Source organism: Heterodontus francisci, chromosome 19, assembly GCF_036365525.1.
Source record: "Heterodontus francisci isolate sHetFra1 chromosome 19, sHetFra1.hap1, whole genome shotgun sequence".
Taxonomy (NCBI): Eukaryota; Metazoa; Chordata; class Chondrichthyes; order Heterodontiformes; family Heterodontidae; genus Heterodontus; species Heterodontus francisci.
In genome coordinates, this window is record NC_090389.1 from 75,926,561 (window position 1) to 75,948,907 (window position 22,347).

At 44.1% G+C, this 22,347-nt stretch overlaps 1 protein-coding gene across 1 annotated transcript in view; it reads left to right on the forward strand.

The window, feature by feature from the left end:
• Positions 1 to 1,708: 1,708 nt before the first annotated feature.
• The window catches only part of LOC137380213 (solute carrier family 26 member 6-like), a 117,604-nt gene continuing 96,965 nt past the window's right edge, over positions 1,709 to 22,347 (forward strand). The window contains exon 1 of the mRNA XM_068052017.1: positions 1,709 to 2,188. The gene's annotated coding sequence lies outside the window, so the exon portion shown is untranslated. The remainder of the gene's footprint in view (positions 2,189 to 22,347) is intronic.

Below are 22,347 nucleotides of genomic sequence, written 5' to 3' on the forward strand. Positions count from 1 at the left end.
TCCTCCACCCCCCCCCCCCCCCCCCCCCCACAACAATTGCACAAATTAACACTGCACTGCCATACTAGAGTGTGTACTCACTGATGACTGGTTAATCTGAAGTGAGCTGAGAAAATGGCACAGTTTGCCAATCATAAAGTCTCCATGAAGAAAATGTGCAAAATCACTCTGGCTATCAAGCTTTTTTTAAATAATGAAACTATTATTTTTATAAGGTGTGTTTCTAATTGTGGTATTTTGACATTCTGCACTATTGTGGCATGTAGATCACTTAGACATGTTCCAGTATGACCGGCAAGGGGCCTATAAATTTGTTTAGAAAATAAATCTATTGACCAGGTAGAGGGGCCTCACAGCAGAAGTCATCACTACATAGTGTCAGGAGACTTTATCCACTAAACCCTCGACAGGGCTTTTTTTATATACACAGCACATAGTGGCTAAATTCATTCATGTAAGGTGCTTCATGGCTGGTGTCTGTCTCTGTGCACTCCTGTGCATAGGTATTGTTAACAAAGTAAACTGATGCACACCATAGCAAAGGAAGGCAACTTGTGCTAAGAATCCCAGATGATTGTATCATCCATAAAATCCATACATTGGTGTACAGTTCCTGTAATTCTACTGAGGTGATTTGCTTACCAGTACTTACCTGTTGTGCTGTGTGTGCTGCTTTAGTTTCCAGTATCAACTGGAACCACTAACTGAAGATATTCTTTCCTTGGCAGTCCTGTTCTAAACACATTTTTCTCAATTATTCCTTCAACTGCCTTCTGCTAAACCTCAGATTCATGTTATCCTTGAAATTATACCCACAGTAAACATCTTTTTCAAGGCTATTGGCACCAGAATGTGTTCTAAAGGTTTGTAATGAATTATATATTTTAGCTATTTACAAACCAGAACCAATATGCAAAATTGCTGCAACACATAATAGGATCAAACCAATATTGTGGAATTTCAGTAGAGTTTTTGGAGCAGGCAGTTTTCAATTAAGCACCTGTGGAAACTTCCCAAATTAGTAAGACTGTCCCTTTATGTTCATCTAAAGTTAAACACTTTCTACATTAACTTTCTTACGTGTACTATGCATAGGTTAATATTATAGATACATTAACCATTCAGCAGACCTAACGCAATTGAGGAGCTGTTACTGAGATTTATATGACTAAAAAGAAGATCGTAAACTTATTCAAACCTTTGGAGCTGTTGTGTTTTAGAGAGTGAGGTACATCAAAATAGATGAGATTACTAAGCCAAAATGAGTCTTACTCCATTGATTATAAATACCTTCATGCATTACATTTCTTCTAAGGGCAAAACCATGTAGCCACTACGTGAAGTAATGAGGAAGTCTGCTTTTTGTGCTTTTAATGTCTTGAGTTAAATTTATGATCATAATTATTAAAAAAAAATTTGCAGCCAGTTATAATTGGTGTCACAATGATGTAATCGTGTCCCTTACCATATCGTGCAAAGGCATGAGAAAACTGTCTTATAATGCTGATACTGACCCTATAAAACCACAGCGTTTATTGTGTTCTCACAGCAAAATATAACACTTCTGCTTACTGAGCAGGGCAAATGTAGTAACCCTGATCTTTGTTTTATTCATAATGTGAAACTCCTATTCAATCAGCAGGAAATGTGTTGTGGAATGAATGATTAGATGAACATAAGTTTAACCATTGCACATCATCCATCTTGAGCACAGTTTTAGGAACACTGACCAAAACAATTTCTTCAAAAATTAGTTACATACTTTACGCGACTCTACTCGCAAAATGAACAGTCCTTGCTCTTGAGCAGAGGAAATGTTACTGGCTCTATAAAAATAAGTGGTTCTCCATTCTAATAATATGGGGAGTTGTCATATTTATAGAATATGTTATATATGGAGACTTGGATTCACGTACTGAACATCATGCTCCACTTACTCCAAATGACTTGCAAACAAAAAGTCACCAGACAGCTGAGATGCAGCTGTAGGAGATCTCCTATTGTTGACGTTTTGGCTGCCTGGAAATCATTCATTTTACAGAAGAACTTTGGTTATAAACTGAGAAACTCCCCTCCTCACTGTCTCTTCATTATTTCCTGTTGAAGTAGGAAGCAGTAAAAATCCACGACAAAGTCTTGAGAATTGCGACGCTTTAGCTTTTATTTTCTTTCAGAACACCAGTGGCCGGTGAGTGATGGTTTTCTTCCTTGCTTTAAAAATAAATAAATGCAAGCTTCCCTTCAAACATATCCAACATCTTGTGGTGGGGATGGGAGAGAGATGAAAAGGAGAAAAAAATCAACTTTTTTATACATTTTTGTATCTTTGTAATTCAGAGATGAAATTTTTATCTTATTTTTTACTGATTTAAGTTATTGTGATAAAGAGCATTTTTTCTTTAATTTATTAATGCAACAAAAATACTTGAAGCTGTCTTGTGTTGCTGAAGCTTGAAAATTTGATGTGTATATTGGGTACAGCAAGGTAGAACTGGAGAAAGTTTCAGATTTTTAAGAATCCATTACAGTCCAGCATCTTTTGGTAGAGTCTGGGTGAAGCCAGTGCAGTCCACATTATTCCTTTAATACTTTTACAGATTGTGGGGGCCTTTTTTGCACCAAAATTTAAAACAATAAAGATAGTCCACCTTTGATTGATATTCCTTTCTGTACAATCATGGAAGGGGTGACGCAGTTAATTAGAGCACAATTATCTTTCTTTCTTGTCAAGTGATACAACCCAGCCCAGGCTGAAGGAGGGTGGGGGAAAGGTTTAGGGTGGTCCTGTGTGCTGGAACACTTTCATTCCCACACTGAGACCTGGGTTTAAATCCAATCCAGGCTGAGGTGATGCAAATCTCCTCGCTGGTGGTGCTAATTTAATGAGTTCAGAGAATTTTGAACCCAGCCCCCCAACAGAATTCGGACCCCACAACATGGAGGTGCTCATAACATAAATCTAATTGTGCAACCTGTTGTAAAGTACTAACAGGATGAATAATGTATGAAATAGAAACAAAGCACTATGGTGGTGTGCTTGTAAGATGTGCTTCAAGCATACCTATTGGGGGAGTATTGATGCTGACATTGGATGTAAGAAGTGGGGGAAAAAGTCAATAAATGGATATATACGGAGAAATGTGGTTCCTTACATGCTTTCAGGCATTTGTTCATAATTTTCAAAAAAGTGAAAAATTTGGAACATTACAGATCAACTTGAATAGATTTAATGTCATTGTTATGGTAGTAATTAAAAACACTTTTCTGCAATGCTGTTGTCTAATGTCACTTGCTGCCTTTATCAACCCTTCTGCACAGCTGTAATAATGCAACCATCTGAGGTCTTCCTGGAACCAGAGAATTGCAGGCGATGCCGTCCAGTGAGCTACACAGTTTCCTGTATAGTGTATCGTTAAGGTGTCCAGCTTCTGGAATTGTCAATTTTCCAAATCTTTGCTTAGAAAAAAGGTCATGGAGCTTGGTCCTTAATGGTACCATTGTGTTGCAGCAGGAGGAGGAAAAACGACATTACCCATCTAATAGACCGCCCCCCTGCCGCCGCCAAAGCCCACCAACTACATCAGTATAAATTGTCATTTCCCCATGCCTGCAGTTCACAGAACACTTGTAAATTAACCGGATAGAACTGAGAAGAGCTATTCTCAAGGTCTTCAGTAAACTTCACTTAATCTGCAAGTGAGAGTTGCTTAACTGCTACCATGGCTGTTAACAGATTCACATTCGTGAGATGGGCATTGTCAATTTTCCCTGTCTCTTCCTTCCTTTCCCACTCCCTCCCACTTCCAAGATGGAACATCCTACAATCTGGGCAACATTCCATCTGATTGTCTGATAATGGATTAGTCATATGACATGCCAATCTACTTCTATTGGAGTTTTAAAAATGTGTACCATCTTTATCATTGTATTAAGTTATAGTAACATTATCATTTGAAATGTACAGAACCATATTTCTGAATTTATAAGACTGAATAAACAAAATAAAAATGTAGTTTGGTTTTACTATTTTTATTTTTATTTTAAATTTCTCCTGTAATCCTCAGAGTAATTCGTGCAATTGTTTGTAAAATTTTCGGTCCCCACTCCAAACTCTGTTCCCTAAACACTGACTCCATCCCTTTCCCTGGCAACAGTCCAAAATTAAGCCAGTCTGTTCACAACTTTGATATCACATTTGACCAGAGATGAGCTTCATAGCTCATGTTCGCACTATCGCTAAGACTGCTGTTTCCACCTCTTTAATTTAGTTCATCTACTGAAATCCTTATTCATGCCTTTGTCACCTCTAGACTTGTCTAGACCATTGCACTTCTGGCTGGTCTCCCACGTTCCACTGTCCATAAACTTGAGGTCATCCAAAACTCTGCTGCCCCTGTTTTAATTCGCACCAAGTTCCATTCACTTATTACCCCTGTGCTCTCTAACCTACATTGACACCCGGTTGAGCAACGTCTTGATTTTAAAATTCTCATCCTTGTTTTCAAATCCTTCCATGACTGCGCCCCTCCCTATCTCTGTAAAAACTGTACTCTAATTCTGGCCTCTTGAGCATCCCCAATTTTAATCGCTCTTCCATTGATAGCTGTGTTTTCAGTCGCCTGGGTCTTAAGCTCTGAAGCTCTGGAATAACCTCTCTGCCTCTCTACCTCGCTACCTTGCTTTCCTCCTTTAACACACTTCTTAAAACCTACCCCTCTGACCAAGCTTTTGGTCATCTGCCCTAATATCTGCTTATGTGGCTCAGTGTCATATTTTGTTTTATACTGCTGCTGTGAAGCACCTTGGGAAGATTTATTATGTTAAAGGTGCTATATAAGTATAAGTTGTTGTAACTGATCTGAATGTGTTCTGGGAAAGCTTTAACCATCTCAGGTTTTTCCTTTCAGGTACTGTGTGCTTGGGCAAACATGGTCACATTAGCAGTATTCAGATAGGAAAGTGAACCCAAAGGGTGCTCACCTAAATTCAGCAGTATTTGCACCTTCAGTGGAATGTCGTCCATCAGAGGCATTGATCTCTCAGCATTCCAACACATTGTTGGAGTGAAAGTATGGGATGGGCCAGTAAATATATCAATTCCTTAACCGCCTGCTGCTGGTAATCAACTGCCTCCATTTTGCTGAACACTTGTTGCCTTCAACTCGCTCTTAAGTGACTAGAAATCAAATATACCAACCAATGGCAGCTGGTGCCCTTGACAGGTGAGGCAAACACTATGCATGCCTAACCAAACCAGCTTAATGGCAAGCGTCATTCACAAATGTGTCTATACCCTGTGCCACAGTTGAGGACACAGGCTAGTAATCTGCCTGCCAGTTCCTTGAATGGCCTTCTGTGCTGTAACCATTCAGCTCATTGTGTCTGAGCCAGCTGTCTCCAACAGCAATTCAGTTAGTCCCACTTGCCCACCTTTTCCCTGTAGTCCTGCAAATATTTTCTCTTTAGATAGTTATCCAATTCCCTTTTGACAGCTGCAGTTAAATCTGCAACCACCACACTCTCGGGCAGTGCATTCCAGATCCTAACCACTTGCTGTGTATATTTTTTTCCCCATTTTGCCTCTGGTTCATTTGCCAATCACCATAAAATGGTGTCCTCTGGTTCTCAACCCTTCCGCCAATGGGAACAGTTTCTCTCTATCTACTCTGTCCTGGCCCCTCATGATTTTGAACACCTCCATCAAATCTCCTCTCAACCTTCTCTCAGAACAGCCCCAGTTCTCCTGTCTATCCACATAACTGAAGTCTCTCATTCCTGGAACCATTCTCAAATCTTTTGTGCACCCTCTCCGATGCCTTCATATCCTTCTAAAATGTGTGGTGCCCAGAATTGAACACAATACTCCAGTTGAGGCCGAACCACTGGTTCAGCATAACTTGCTTGCTTTTGTACTCTATGCCTCTATTTATAAAGCTCAAGATCCTGTATGCATTATTAACCACCACTTTCTAAACCTGCTGTGACACCTTCAATGATTTATGCACATATACCCCCAGGTCCCTCTGCTTCTGCGCTCCCTTTAGAATTGTATCATTTGTATTGCCGTTTCTTGTTCTTCCTACCAAAATGTATCACTTCACAACTTTGGGTTCAAACTACAGCAAATAGAAACAACTGCACAAGCAGCTACCTAACCGTCAAAAGGCAGTCCAAAGCATAACTCCAGCTTGTGCACTGGCAGGCTGTGACAGTTGAAGCTCTGTCTCACTTGCCTGTCCTGGTTGTGTAAGATGCAGCAGACCACAATGAGGAGTGCTGTGGTGAGTACTGCAGGGCTCCTCCAGAGTGGTCCAGGCAGTGGAAGTGTTGCATAAGAGCCCCAATGGTCTGCTCAATTACATTTTGTTTGGCAGCCTGGTTCTCGTTACATGGATGCTGCGTGGGTTACGCACCAGTTTCATGAGCCAGGTGGTTAGCAGATAGGCCTTGTCACTTAGTAACCTCCCTCTGCTTTCTCGTGGTGCCTCAAATGCTGATTGTATAGCAGACTGCCACATAATGAAGGTATCATGAATGCTGCTAGGATACTGGTCATTGAACTGCCTGATGTACTGAGTATGATTGTGTACCAGCTGAACATTGAGGGAATGGAACCCTACCAGTTCACATGCATCTTTGCAAAGCGATGTGTGTGCAGTCATTGACGCCTTGTGCCATGGGGAAGCCTGCTATCCTGGAAAAGCACATGCTCACTGCGCCTGCTTCTCGGCAAGAGAGAATACAGTGTATTTGCGTACAGAGCTTCAGAAATATCATGCAACAGTGGGCGATGAACTGGAGAGGTTGGCAATCTCACTTGCTTCAGCTTGGAAGGAGCTCGATGCAGAAAATATTTATGGCCACAGTCACCTTCATGGCCACTGACAATGCTGTCCTCACCCTGCTCTGAGGTAACTGGTCTGCCTGCAATAGGTAGTAGATTTCCAGTGAGCACCTCCTTAGTGAAGCGGAGATATCTCACATACTTTTCCTCGCTGAGATCAAGGTAGGAGAAATGCTCCCTCAAGTCACTAGATGGATTTGGCCTCCTGCACAGAGCCTTTCTCCCCCTCCTCCCTGTACGAGCAGCTTTATCTCTTCTGTGTTGCTTCTGCTCATTTTCCCCGTCATATTGCAGGCCTAGGCAGTAGGAACGACTGCACCCATGACTGGAAGCAGTCTGAGCACAATACTGTAAGTCAGAACAAAGGCCTTCACTACATGCAACACCACTTCCTGTTGAATTTGCCAACTTTAAATAGCAGAAGAAAACTTACAGCACTTCTGCTAAATCAGCAAGAGCCAGTAGAAATCAATCAGCAACTAACGTGAGAGTAGTTGATAATGTCTTTAAATAGCTTTTGTGGGAGATCCTTCCTGCTCCTGAATGCACGTTCAGCCGTGTAAGGTTAAGAGAAGGTGTGAGCCGTAGTGTGCAAGTCGAAAATGGCACTGATGGTGTCAAATTAGCATTACGCGCTGACTGACGTCAGCATACTTCTGGCACATGTTCTCCCTGCCCCCACTAACAACCAACACAAAATGATGTCTGGCGCGGCCCGCAACAGAAGTGTGCACATGTGTCAGGGCCACCATTTTGGTTCTGAAACAGCATGTGTAGCTCCAAAAACACGGGTGCTACACAATCAAGGATTGCAGTGGCTCTCTTTAGTGAACATGTTCATGATCGCACAGGGGTGCCCAACTTCGCCAAAAATGGTAATGAACCAAGCCTACTGCAGGTTGCAGTAGCTATATATGTCATGCTCGCTCAAGGGAAGGATGCAGTTGGTCAATTGATATTTATGAAGCCACATGCAGCTAGTGCCCATGTCTAGGGACCAGACTATCATTCAACAACAACAACTTGTATTTATATAACACCTGCAACATTGTAAAACATCCAAGCTGGAATTGGCCAAAGAGCCAATATGAGCAAATTTCTAATAGGAATTTTACAAGGCAATGCATGAGCCTGCAGCATGCTCCTGGAGCACATATTTAGCTGTCCATGTAGAGCATTGTGACCTCCCTCATGTAACAGTGAACAATGAACTGGGAAAGGTAGGAGATATTCATTTACTTCAGCTTGTAAGGAGCCACACGCAAAAATATTTATGATCACAGTCATCTTCATAGCCACTGGCAATGTCATCCTCGCTCTGCTCTGGAGGCAGCAGGTCTGCCTGCATTAGGTTGCAGATTTCTAGTGAACACCTCCTTAATGAAGGGGAGACATCGCACGCACTATTCCAATGAAGAGCATGCTCCAACATAATATTGCTGGGTCTTCCCATTGCCCCCCCCCCCCGCCCCCCCCCACCAACACTATGGACCTTGCTGTGGGCCTTGGCATGGCAGATACAGATTAGGTACTGAGATGTGAACTGTGGTGGGGTGCCGGCTCAGCACCTGCATCTCGTCTAAATCATTATAACAAGGATGAATTTAGGGCCCTCTGGTCACTATGTGCCATTGCTGCACTCCGTCAGAGTCATATCCTGTTTAGGGCACGTACAAACATAAGCCCTATTGCACAAGATGTGTTTAAGTAGAATATAAATGCAGGTGTTTTTATTGCACGAATTTCTCAGTGAATAGGGTTTGGAGATTCTTAAGCATAACAAAAGTTTTCTCGATGTGTTGGAAACTTGGCTGAGCATGGGATGAGTTTTGAATTGCACACCCCAGGTCTTATTTCATCTGAATATAAGAGAGTGACTTATATACCTGTATTCCCTTTAACTGCTTTAACCATATCAACAAGACAGCAATTTATCCACTGATCTGATGCCTCCCCGATGGTTATTTGGTAAAAGCCACATACAGCTGAGCTGTACACACCCCTAGGGCACAGCTTCAATCTCTGATCTTAGCCCAAGTAGCAGTGCAAGGTTTTCACTGCCACTGGGCCAAGGAGAAGAATATCTGCCAATTCCCCTGTTCTTCTTTAATAGGGAGCCATTGGGAACTTTTAGACCAACCTGAGAGGGCAGACATGACCTCAGTTTACTTTGCAAAGGGTGGACATGGAGAAAATGTTTCCAATTGTGGGGAAGATCAAAACTAGAGACCATAATTATAAGATAGTCACTAATAAATCAATAGAGAATTCAGGAGAAATTTCTTTACCCAGATAGTGGTAATAAGTGGAAGGGTCTACCACAAGGAGTAGTTGAGGCAAACTTTGTTTTCAATTTGCTTTAAGAAGGTACCGGGAATGCTCCGTTTAATTACTACCAGCTTCCCCCCGACCCCCTCCCATCCCCTCACTCCCTCCTACCCCCCTGCTCCCCCCCCCCCCACCTCCTCTCCCCTCTCCCCTCCCCCACCATCTTCAAAGAAAGCAAAAAAGATACAAAGGATATGTAAAGGCAGGATAAAGTGATACTCCAATGATTTCGCAAGTTAACATTTGTGAGCAAACTGCGATAAACAGTTGATGAAGATACTTCACTTCTAGGCAGTCATGAGTCTGCTGGGATGTACAGTCAGATACAAGGAGCTGTATGTTTCTTCCAAAATAGCTGTAGTCGTAGCCATTTGACCACCTTGAGTTGAAACTTAATGTTACACCACTGACCATGCTTCTATCACAATCAAAAATTCAGGTTTGCCACAATTTATTATTTGAAGAGTTAGCTCGCTCAATGTCATTATCCACATAAATAACCTTTCCAGGACTTACAGGGTTAAGTTATGTTAAGCCATATAAACTTAGCTTGTATTCTCTTGTGTATAGAAACTTGAGGAGGGTTCTGATTGGGGTGTTTAAAATGTTAAAAGGATTTGATAAGGAAGATGCAGAGAAACTTTCCTCTGGTGGAGCAATCAAGAATGAACAGACATAATTTTAAAATGCAAACAGCATAGATTCATTTAAGGGAAATCTAGATAAGCATGTGAGGGAGAAAGGAATGTAGAAGGACATTTTATTTTGGTTGTATGAAGAGGAGTGCGAGGAGGCTTGTTTGGACCATATTGCCAACATGGACCTGTTGGGCCAAATTGCCTGTGCCACAGACTTGATATAAATTGGGAAATTATGTTTTACATAGCCACTGCCAAGTACTCAACAATTCAGTTTTAGTTTTCAGTATAAGCTCTTAACAAGTTTGCATTGTAACTCACATCCTTTTCTTCCCAATTACCCAAAAAAAACACAAGCAACCCTTGTTTCAATAAAATTCCATTTGCAATTGAATCAATAAGATTTTGGGTTGCAACATAAGCATGCTACAGAGACATCATAAGATGCTATAACAGTTTTTTCAGGATCAATTATGTAATTTTGAAGAAAACCAGTCCCCCAAAACCTGTCCAGGTAAAGTTTATTTCTCAGAAAGCCTGACTGCAAAAGCCATCATAACCAGCTCGTATAGTTCTCCTCCAGAGTAAGTTACTGCTCCTTTTTCCTCTCAGATAACTGACTGCTTGATACAATGTGAAAGATGTGGTTCATGTCTGAAAGTTCATCGTGTGTAGAGATGTCAGTTTCTCTTAACATTATTTGGTGTGCACTGTCAAGTTGTCAGAAAAAATGAAATACCTTACATTACGAACTGGCATGCATAGCAGAGAGAGGGCAATGCCAAAGTGAGGTGTGGTATTCTAGAGAAACAGTGCACAGTAAAATTGTGGCACATCTTGGGCTGTGTGCTGCGGACTCAATGCAAGGGGGCAGGATAATGTACACGGGATATTAGGTTATCACACAGACTGTCCAGTGTAGATCATGCACCAAGACTTAGAGTTAATACCCAACTTGCTCAATATAATATGACTGTACTGTATCAAATAATTATTTTGGTAATAGTTTATTCCTGCTGTCTGTTTCTAAAGACGTCAATTCTTCTTGGGGCATGGATAAAGGAGCCAGGAGACTCTTGGTGCCTTTCCCAATGAAGTCAGATAAATCCCCTATTCAGTGCGATATATTTGCCTATGGGGATCATTGTAGCTAAGCCAAAGTGTATGCTGTCCCTACATTCACTTGCTTTCTAGCAGAAGTCACTAGATAGAAATTAGAAGTCAATTTTTACCTTTCTAGGCTGAGCAACACTGAGCCCAAATGTACTACCCTCACCACTACCCAACTGAAATCAGGGGACTAGGTCAGCCTATTATGCATTTTAAAATAATTATGAAAAGGCCTGGTGGCTACAGATCTCCAGCAGTATGACACCAATTTTACTGTGCTCACTGTATATGCAAAGACTGCACATTGTGTTTTCCCAGCTGACCCCTGCACTTTAAATCTAACAATAGTCCACTGCTAAAAATAAGCCACACTATTACTGTGCTAGTCACTTATATTGCATATACTTGAACCAACTGCTAGTCCACTATAGCCCACACCATGCCAACTCTATTGAATGATCATGTTCAATGGAGACATTGTTTGACAGGAAGATGGTTTCTCCAATGACACTAGCACCAACTGATTTACATTCCACAACACCATCACCAGCAGTGTTTTAGTATAAAAGAATTATCAAACAGGCACAGCAGCTGTCTAAATGTGACTTGCCTCCTGTACAGTTCTTGTATCTTACATGATTGATGTACACATTATACCAGAGGCTGCAGCTCTTATTTTACCCTGTAAAGTCATCGCTACATCAAAAACCTGAACCTCCAGGGTGCTCTGAACTGGCCATGTACACGCCACACAAATCACTGATTGCAGAAATTACTTTTTTTTTTTAAATCTCTACCTTTTTGTCATTTTTGTTTTTATTTGCTTTTAGAATGTGGCTTCCAACAAAAACTGAGCTCTTACTCAGAATATTCACTCATAAGATGTAATGTTTAGAATAGGGTTACAGCATGTGGGATCTGTTTTAAGACACAAGGGGCACTATTTTCTTAAACACCTCTGACACAGATACATGTCAATAGATGAAAAATCATGACCAGATCTCTCGCAATTTTCCATTAAGTCATCTGTTACATGCAAAGTCTCACCAGTGACGCAGCACCTCTGAAATATTTCCATTCGTTAAAGTGACTCAGTCACTGAAGCAACCATGGGTTAGCCTCTGTGTGTTATTATTGAGAGAACACTTGATATATTCCCATCAAATAATTTTGTCTGCTTTACCAACACCAGTAATCTATCTAAAATAAGCGTGTTAGCACCTTTGGTCCAAATGCACTGAGCATTCATAAGATATCACATTGAGTAATTTTCCTTATCTCTGGAAACAATGAATTAATTCAGCCTTTGTAACTTTCCCAGTCCAGCAGTTCAGTTGACTAATGCACTTGGGCCCCCCTTAATAATTAACTAAAATAGATTTGCAATAATTTGGATTGGGTTCACAGGATGGACCTGTCTATTTACTGCTTGGTTGAGTATCCTTTCATGCTGCAGTCACGTGCTACATCCAGCATTATATTGTAGAAAGGACTGATTGTTCAGACAAGACCTCAATGTCGAAAGAATAGAAGAATGATTTACTGAGCTATTGTCTACGCTCTTGAGCTGTACATTTATAATTATGATATATTACTGTCTTTTTGTGCACAGAGTGTCATGTTAAAAGATATTATCCAGTTCATTTATAGATATTTCTTTCTTTCTTTCTTTTGGGCCTCCTTATCTCGAGAGACAATGGATACGCGCCTGGAGGTGGTCAGTGGTTTGTGAACGCCTGGAGTGGCTATAAAGGCCAATTCTAGAGTGACAGGCTCTTCCACAGGTGCTGCAGAGAAATTTGTTTGTCGGGGCTGTTGCACAGTTGGCTCTCCCCTTGCGCCTCTGTCTTTTTTCCTGCCAACTACTAAGTCTCTTCGACTCGCCACAATTTAGCCCTGTCTTTATGGCTGCCCGCCAGCTCTGGCGAATGCTGGCAACTGACTCCCACGACTTGTGATCAATGTCACAGGATTTCATGTCGCGTTTGCAGACGTCTTTATAGCGGAGACATGGACGGCCGGTGGGTCTGATACCAGTGGCGAGCTCGCTGTACAATGTGTCTTTGGGGATCCTGCCATCTTCCATGCGGCTCACATGGCCAAGCCATCTCAAGCGCCGCTGACTCAGTGGTGTGTATAAGCTGGGGGTGTTGGCCGCTTCAAGGACTTCTGTGTTGGAGATATAGTCCTGCCACCTGATGCCAAGTATTCTCCGAAGGCAGCGAAGATGGAATGAATTGAGACGTTGCTCTTGGCTGGCATACGTTGTCCAGGCCTCGCTGCCATAGAGCAAGGTACTGAGGACACAGGCCTGATACACTCGGACTTTTGTGTTCCGTGTCAGTGCGTCATTTTCCCACACTCTCTTGGCCAGTCTGGACATAGCAGTGGAAGCCTTACCCATGCGCTTGTTGATTTCTGCATCTAGAGACAGGTTACTGGTGATAGTTGAGCCTAGGTAGGTGAACTCTTGAACCACTTCCAGAGCGTGGTCGCCAATATTGATGGATGGAGCATTTCTGACGTCCTGCCCCATGATGTTCGTTTTCTTGAGGCTGATGGTTAGGCCAAATTCATTGCAGGCAGACGCAAACCTGTCGATGAGACTCTGCAGGCACTCTTCAGTGTGAGATGTTAAAGCAGCATCGTCAGCAAAGAGGAGTTCTCTGATGAGGACTTTCCGTACTTTGGACTTCGCTCTTAGACGGGCAAGGTTGAACAACCTGCCCACTGATCTTGTGTGGAGGAAAATTCCTTCTTCAGAGGATTATAGATATAATACAAAGAAATAGACTAAGATGACAGCTGACTGTTGCAATAATAGATGGAATCTCAACAGGGCGTTCAATTTCAAGATCATGTTCCAGTTGGCTTCCTTGAAAGAGTTTGCTTCATCAGCCTCAGAATGGCAGGTGAATTGCAAGTGAAATTCAGAATAGTCAATTGTAAGCTGGATCATTGTGGTCGGAAGAATAAGGAAGCCAGCTATCCCTAGGAAGATAAGAAACTAAATGAGGAAGAACAGCTGAGATATTTGGGAATACCGATACAAAGATCAGCAAAAGTAAAAGCACAAATTGATAAGGCCATAAAGAGTGCAAACAAAATACAGGAGTTCATTTTCAGAAGAGTTAAATACAAAAGCAGGGAAATAAAGTCAAATTTACATAGAACTTAGGCTAGATCACAGTTGGAGTACTATGTGCAGTTCTGATCTCCATACTGTAAAAAGGATATTGAAGCACAGCTGCAAGCGCAAAAAAGATCCACAAAATTCTTACCAGAATTAAGAGAGATTGAGCAAGCAGATGCTCTTTTCTCCAGAAAAGAGAAGACTTAAGAGGAGACTTGATAGAAGTCTTTAAAATTATGAAGTGATTCGGAAGGGTGGATGCGAAGAGCGTGTTTCCAAAAACAAGGTGAGTATATAAATGTAAGATAACCAGTAACAGATCAAATCAGGAATTTAGGAGTGCATTCTTCGCAAAGAGGGCTGGATTTTCCTGGTTGGGTCACGATCCTGACGTCAGCCTCAATTGCGGGTCGCGAACCTATGAGTGACCGTGGCGGGTGTCACTTTCAGTCTTCCCAGAGGCAGCCAACTGAGAAGCCCCCTCCGGGAGCTCCGTCCAACTAAGTACGGCGGGTGGACCTGGCAAGTGGGGGGCTCAATCAGAGGGCCCGCTGCAATATCCAGCCAACAGTCCCACCAGGAGAATGGGCTTTGTTGAGGCAGGCAGGAGATGGTGAGGGTGCCTCAAGATGGAGGTGCAGCATTGTGAAAAATTAAAACACGCATGGCCATAGCTGTCAGGCCATCATTGTGGAGGGAGAGCCCCGACACAGGATGGCCGGCAGCGGCTGTCGCTATCTCATTCCAGGGGGCCTTTGATAGGGTGATGGAGAGGAGGCACTGATGGCCCCCTGGCCTGCCACTGGGACGCTGCCTCCTGTTTAATTCAGGGCTCCAGCCTCAGCAAGGGGACCCGTGCACCATCATCTTTCCCTCAATTGGCCTGTTAATGGGACTAATTGGCCATCTGCCGCTGCTGGGCAGGTAGCCTCTGCCGCGTTGACCCCGTGTCCAGCAAAATCACTCAAGAGTGGGAACGTATCGAGTAGACGGCCTGATGTGCTATATTCCGACTTTGCACCCGGTCCCTCCTCCTAACCTGCCTCTGCAGGAGCAGGAAAATTCAGCCCAAAGAGTAGTGTGGAACTCGCTGCCACATGGAGAGGTTGAAGAAGGCAGCATTGGCATATTGTAGGGGAGGCTTTATTCATATGTGAGGCAAAAAGGGAATGAAGGGATATGGGGATAGGGTGGAAGGGGTCATCAGAATGGGAGGAAACTCAAGTGAAATATAAACACCGCATAGTCCAGATGGGCCAAATTGTGTGCTGTAAATTATATGTAACTTGGTTGTTGAAAACAACTATCATCCCTCATTATTAAAACACACCGTCTGGATTAACCATGGTGTGGGAGTCTTTCAAACGTGAGTTGATAAGAATCCAGGACCAGCATGTTCCTGTGAGGAAGAAGGATAAGTTTGGCAAGTTTCGGGAACCTTGGATAACGCAGGATATTGTGAGCCTAGTCAAAAAGAAAAAGGATGCATTCGTAAGGGCTGGAAGGCTAGGAACAGACGAATCCCTTGAGGAATATAAAGACAGTAGGAAGGAACTTAAGCAAGGAGTCAGGAGGGCTAAAAGGGGTCATGAAAAGTCATTGGCAAACAGTATTAAGGAAAATCCCAAGGGTTTTTATACGTATATAAAGAGCAAGAGGGTAACCAGGGAAAGGGTTGGCCCACTCAAGGACAGAGAAGGGAATCTATGTGTGGAGCCAGAAGAAATGGGCGAGGTACTAAATGAGTACTTTGCATCAGTATTCACCAAAGAGAAGGACTTGGTGGATGATGAGCCTAGGGAAGGGAGTGTAGATAGTCTCAGTCATCTCATTATCAAAAAGGAGGAGGTGTTGGGTGTCTTGCAAAGCATTAAAGTAGATAAGTCCCCAGGGCCTGATGGGATCTACCCCAGAATACTTAGGGAGGCAAGGGAAGAAATTGCTGGGGCCTTGACAGAAATCTTTGCATCCTCATTGGCTACAGGTGAGGTCCCAGAGGACTGGAGAATAGCCAATGTTGTTCCTTTGTTTAAGAAGGGTAGCAAGGATAATCCAGGAAATTACAGGCCGGTGAGCCTTACGTCAGTGGTAGGGAAATTATTATAGAGGATTCTCCGGGACAGGATTTACTCCCATTTGGAAACAAACAAAGTTATTAGCGAGAGGCAGCATGGTTTTGTGAAGGGGAGGTCGTGTCTCACTAATTTGATTGAGTTTTTTGAGGAAGTGACAAAGATGATTGATGAAGGAAGGGCAGTGGATGTTATCTATACGGACTTCAGTAAAGCCTTTGACAAGGTCCCTCATGGCAGACTGGTACAAAAGGTGAAGTCACACGGGATCAGAGGTGAGCTGGCAAGATGGATACAGAACTGGCTCAGTCATAGAAGACAGAGGGTAGCAGTGGAAGGGTGCTTTTCTGAATGGAGGGATGTGATACGTGGTGTTTATTTATTTATTTTTTTTACTTTTTATTTATTTAGAGATACAGCACTCAACCAGGCCCTTCGGCCCACCAAGTCAGTGCCGACCATCAACCACCCATTTATACTAATCCTACATTAATCCCATTACCCTCTCACATCCCCACCTTCCCTCAATTCCCCTACCACCTACCTATACTAGGGGCAATTTACAATGGCCAATTTACCTATCAACCTGGAAGTCTTTGGCTGTGGGAGGAAACCGCAGCACCCAGCGAAAACCCACGTGGTCACAGGGAGAACTTGCAAACGCCGCACAGGCAGTACCCGGGTCGCTGGAGCTGTGAGGCTGCGGTGCTAACCAGTTCCGCAGGGATCAGTGCTGGGACCTTTGCTGTTTGTAGTATATATAAATGATTTGGAGGAAAATGTAGCTGGTCTGATTAGTAAGTTTGCGGACGACACAAAGGTTGGTGAAGTTGCGGATAGTGATGAGGATTGTCAGAGGATACAGCAGGATATAGATCGGTTGGAGACTTGGGCGGAGAAATGGCAGATGGAGTTTAATCCGGACAAATGTGAGGTAATGCATTTTGGAAGGTCTAATGCAGGTGGGAAGTATACAGTAAATGGCAGAACCTTTAGGAGTATTGACAGGCAGAGAGATCTGGGCGTACAGGTCCACAGGTCACTGAAAGTGGCAACGCAGGTGGATAAGGTAGTCAAGAAGGCAAACGGCATGCTTGCCTTCATCGGTCGGGGCATAGAGTATAAAAATTGGCAAGTCATGCTGCTGCTGTACAGAACTTTAGTCAGGCCACACTTAGAATATTGCGTGCAATTCTGGTCGCCACACTACCAGAAGGATGTGAAGGCTTTGGAGAGGGTACAGAAGAGGTTTACCAGGATGTTGCCTGGTCTGGAGGGCATTAGCTATGAGGAGAGGTTGGATAAACTCGGATTGTTTTCACTGGAACGACGGAGGTGGAGGGGCAACATGATAGAAGTTTACAAAGTTATGAGCGGCATGGACAGAGTGGATAGTCAGAAGCTTTTTCCCAGGGTGGAAGAGTCAGTTACTAGGGGTCATAGGTTTAAGGTGCGAGGGGCAAAGTTTAGAGGGGATGTGTGAGGCAAGTTCTTTACACAGAGGGTGGTGAGTGCCTGGAACTTGCTGCCGGGGGAGGTGGTGGAAGCAAGTATGATAGCGACGTTTAAAAGGCATCTTGACAAATGCATGAATAGGATGGGAATAGAAGGATACGGTCCCTGGAAGTGCAGAAAGTTTTAGTTTAGGCAGGCTTGGAGGGCCGAATGGCCTGTTCCTGTGCTGTACTGCTCTGTGTTCTTTGTGATTTTAGTCCTGCTCATCAATTCATGTCCCATCCTGTCCTCTTAAGAAAAGGATGTGTGGGTTGTGTGGCAGTAGTTATAAAATGTACATGAAGTAATAGCAACAGTTTAAAGCCAGCGATACCCCCACATTACGGCCGGAATGTTACACCCCACAAATGAGCGGGCGGGGAGCGGAGGGGAGGGGTGGGGTGATGCATAAAATTGAGTGGGAGGCAGGGGAGGCCATTCCCGACCCCCTCCTGCCCCCGTTGCCAATTTACGCGGGCTGGCGGCAGCGAGAAATGGCCCGCCCTCCCCAAGCCGATCAAGGGCCTTAACTGGCCAATTAACCGCCATTTAAGAACCTCCACCTGCCACCACGGGTATTTTACCCTTGGCTGGTGGGCAGCTGAGGCACCCTCCTGGTGAAACCAAGGTGGCCTTCTTGCGGGCTGGGGGGGCCCCCTGATTAGGCACTCTATGCCCTGCCGATGGCCACCCCCGAAGCCCCAACGGCCCCCAAGACAAAACAACACCCACCCCCAGCACCTCCCCTAACCGACCTCCCTTTCCTCACCAGGGCCCGACCAATTGTCCCTGGTAAGGCTCTAAAAACGTCCCTTTACTCCGGGTCGTCCTTCATCATCTTCTGATGGTTGGGTGTAGTCTCAACAGTGGCCACTGCTCCCGGTGGCGCTGCTGGGACTAAGAGCTGCCAGCCCGCTGATTAGGCAGCAGTTCCATTAGGCGGGACTTCCTGCTTCCAGGATGTGGAAGTCCCGCCCAAGACCAATTAAAGGCCTGGGGAGCAAAAAAATCCCAGTCTGGCTCCCCAGGCTTGTTGGAGGTGGGCTCGACACGAACTGTTTTGGCCAGTGGACGGGGCCTCCCACCCAACGTAAAATTCCAGCCAAAGTGTTAATAGTTGGAACAGGGCCGCCAGCAGATAGATAATCTGAGCGATGCTAAGTGCTTTTGCACCAGGAAGGAAGAAAATTGATCTCCAAGGACTGTCTAACTATGTGTTACTGGCTAGTTAGAGTGCAGCATGAGAAAAGGCCTTGGAACAGATTTCATTGATAAAGAGAAGAGAAATAAAACAAATTCGATAGACATATACGTAATCACAAGTGATTTTTTTTATTATTCGTTCGTGGGATTTGGCCGTCGCTGGCCAGGCCAGCATTTATTGCCCATCCCCAATTGCCCTTGAGAAAGTGGTGGTGAGCTGCCTTCTTGAACCGCTGCAGTCTATGTGGTGCAGGTACACCCACAGTGCTGTTAGGAAGGGAGTTCCAGGATTTTGACAGTGAAGGAACGGCGATATAGTTCCAAGTCAGGATGGTGTGTGGCCGGGAGAGGAACTTGCAGGTGGTGGTGATCCTATGCAATTGCTGCCCTTGCCCTTCTAGTTGGTAGAGGTCACGGGTTTGGAAAGTGCTGTCGAAGGAGCCTTGGTGCGTTGCTGCAGTGCATCTTGTAGATGGTACACACTGTTGCCAATGTGCGTCGGTGGTGAAGGGAGTGAATGTTTGTGGATGGGGTGCCAATCAAGCGGGCTGCTTTGTCCTGGATGGTGTCGAGCTTCTTGAGTGTTGTTGGAGCTGCACCCATCCAGGCAAGTGGAGAATATTCTATCACACTCCTGTTTTGTGCCTTGTAGATGGTGGACAGGCTTTGGGGAGTCAGGAAGTGAGTTACTTGCTGCAGGATTCCTCGCCTCTGACCCGCTCTTGCAGCCACAGTATTTATATGGCTATTCCAGTAATGTTTCTGGTCAATGGTAATCCCCACGATGTTGATAGTGGGGGATTCAGCGATGGTAATGCCATTGAATGTCAAGGGGAGATGGTTAGATTCTCTCTTGTTTGAGATGGTCATTGCCTGACACTTGTGTGGTGTGAATGTTACTTGCCACTTATCAGCCCAAGCTTGGTTGTTGTCCAGGTCTAGCTGCATCTCTACACGGAATGCTTCAGTATCTGAGGAGTCACAAATGGTGCTGAACATTGTGCAATCATCATCCCCACTTCTGACCTTATGACTGACGGAAGGTCATTGATGAAGCAGCTGAAGATGGTTGGGCCTAGGACACTACCCTGAGGAACTCCTGCAGTGATGTCCTGGAGCTGAGATGATTGACCTCCAACAAACACAACCATCTTCCTTTGCGCTAGGTACAGCTCCAACCAGCAGAGTGTTTTCCCCCTGATCCCCATTGACCAGTTTTGCTAGGGCTCCTTGATGCCATACTTGGTCAAATGCTGCCTTGATGTCAAGAGCAGTCACTCACCTCACCTCTGGAGTTCAGCTCTTTTGTCCATGTTTGAGCCAAGGCTGTAATGAGGTCAGGAGCTGAGTGGCTCTGGCGGAATCAAAACTGAGCGTCAGTGAGCAGCTAATTGCTATGCAAGTGCTGCTTGATAGCACCGTTGCCGACCCCTTCCATCATTTTACTGATGATTGAGAGTAGACTGATGGGGCAGTAATTGGCCGGGTTGGATTTGTCCTGCTTTTTGTGTACAGATACCAGTATTGTAGCTGTACTGGAACAACTTAGCTAGGGGAGCAGCTAGTTCTGGAGCACATGTCTTCAGTACTATTGCCGGAATGCTGTCAGGGCCCATAGCCTTTGCAGTATCCAATGCCTTCAGTCATTTCTTGATTTCACACAGAGTGAATCGAATTGGCTGAAGATGCATCTGTGATGCTGGGGATTTCAGGAGAAGGCCGAGATGGATCATCCACTCGGCACTTCTGGCTGATGATTGTTGCAAATGCTTCAGCCTTATCTTTTGCACTGATGTGCTGGGCTCCCCCATCATTGAGGATGGGGATGTTTGTGGAGCCTCCTCCTCCTGTTAGTTGTTTAATTGTCCTCCACCATTCACGACTGGATGTGAAAGGACTGCAGAGCTTGGATCTGATCCGTTGGTTGTGGGATCGCTTTGTTCTATCACATGCTGCTTCTGCTGTTTGGCACGCAAGTAGTCCTATGTTGTAATTTCACCAGGTTGATTCCTCATTTTGAGATATGCCTGGTGTTGCTCCTGGCATGCCCTCCTGCACTCTTCATTGTACCAGGGTTGATCCCCAGCTTGATGGTAATGGTAGAGTGGGGGACATGGCGGGCCATGAGGTTACAGATTGTGGTTGAATACAATTCTGTTGCTGCTGATGGCCCACAGCTCCTTATAGTTTCCCAGTTTTACAGTGCTGGATATGTTCTAAATCTATCCCATTTAGCACGGTGCTCGAGCCACACAACACGATGGAGGGTATTCTTTAAGTGAAGATGGGAATTGGTCTCCACAATGACTGTGATTTGAAAGAAGCATTTCCTCTATTATCTATAGAATCATAGAATGGTTACAGCACAGATGGAGGCCATTCAGCCCATTGTGTCCGTACCAGCTCCTAGTCCCACTCTCCTGCATTTTCCCCGTAGCCCTGCAAATATTTTCATTTTAGGTAATTATCCAATTTTCTTTTGAAGGCCTCATTGAATCTGCAACCACCACATTCTCAGGCAGTGCATTCCAGATTCTAGCCACTCACTGCGTAAAAAGGTTTTTCCTCATGTCGCTGTTGGTTCTTTTGCCGATCACCTTAAATCGGTGTCCTCTCGTTCTCAACCCTGCCGCCAATGGGAACAGTTTCTCCCTATTTACTCTGTCCAGACCCCTCATGATTTTGACCATCTCTATCAAATCTCCTCTTAATCTTCTCTTCTCCAAGGAGAACAGCCCCTCTATTCCTATCTATCCACATAACTGAAGTTCCCCATCCCTGGAATCATTCTTATGAATCTTTTCTTCACCCTCTCTATTGCATTCAAATCCTTCCTGAGGTATGGTGCCCAGAACTGGACACAATACTCCATTAGAGGCCGAACCAATGTTTTGTGCAGGTTTATCATAATTTCCTTGCTTTTGTACTCTATGCCCCTATTTATAAAGCCCAGGATCCCATATGCTTTATGAACCACTTTCTCAACCTGCCCTGCCACTTTCAATAATTTATGCACATATATCCCCAGGTTTCTCTGCTCCTGCCCTCCCTTTAGAATTGTACCCTTTATTTTATATTGGCTCTCCTCGTTCTTCCTACCAAAATATACCACTTCACACTTCACTGCATTAAATTTAATCTGCTACTTGTCTGTCCATTCCACCAACCTGCCTATGTCCTCTTCAGGTTTATCACTATCCTCCTCACAGTTCACAATACTTCCAAATTTTGAAGTTGTGCCCTGTACACCCAAGTCTAGGTCATTAATATTTGCCTTTTAAAAATCTGTGCTAGCTTTCCTTAATTAATCCGCATTTGTCCAATTAACTGTTAATTTTGTTCCATATTATCATTAGTAAAAGCTTTCCCACTTCCGAGTGTAAACTGGCTGGCCTGTAGTTACTGAGCTTATCCTTACACCTGTTTTTGAACAAAGGTGTAAAATTTGCAATTTCCAGTCCTCTTCAACCACCTCTACATCTAAACGGGATTTGATCCTTATGGCCAGTGCCTCGCAATTTCCAC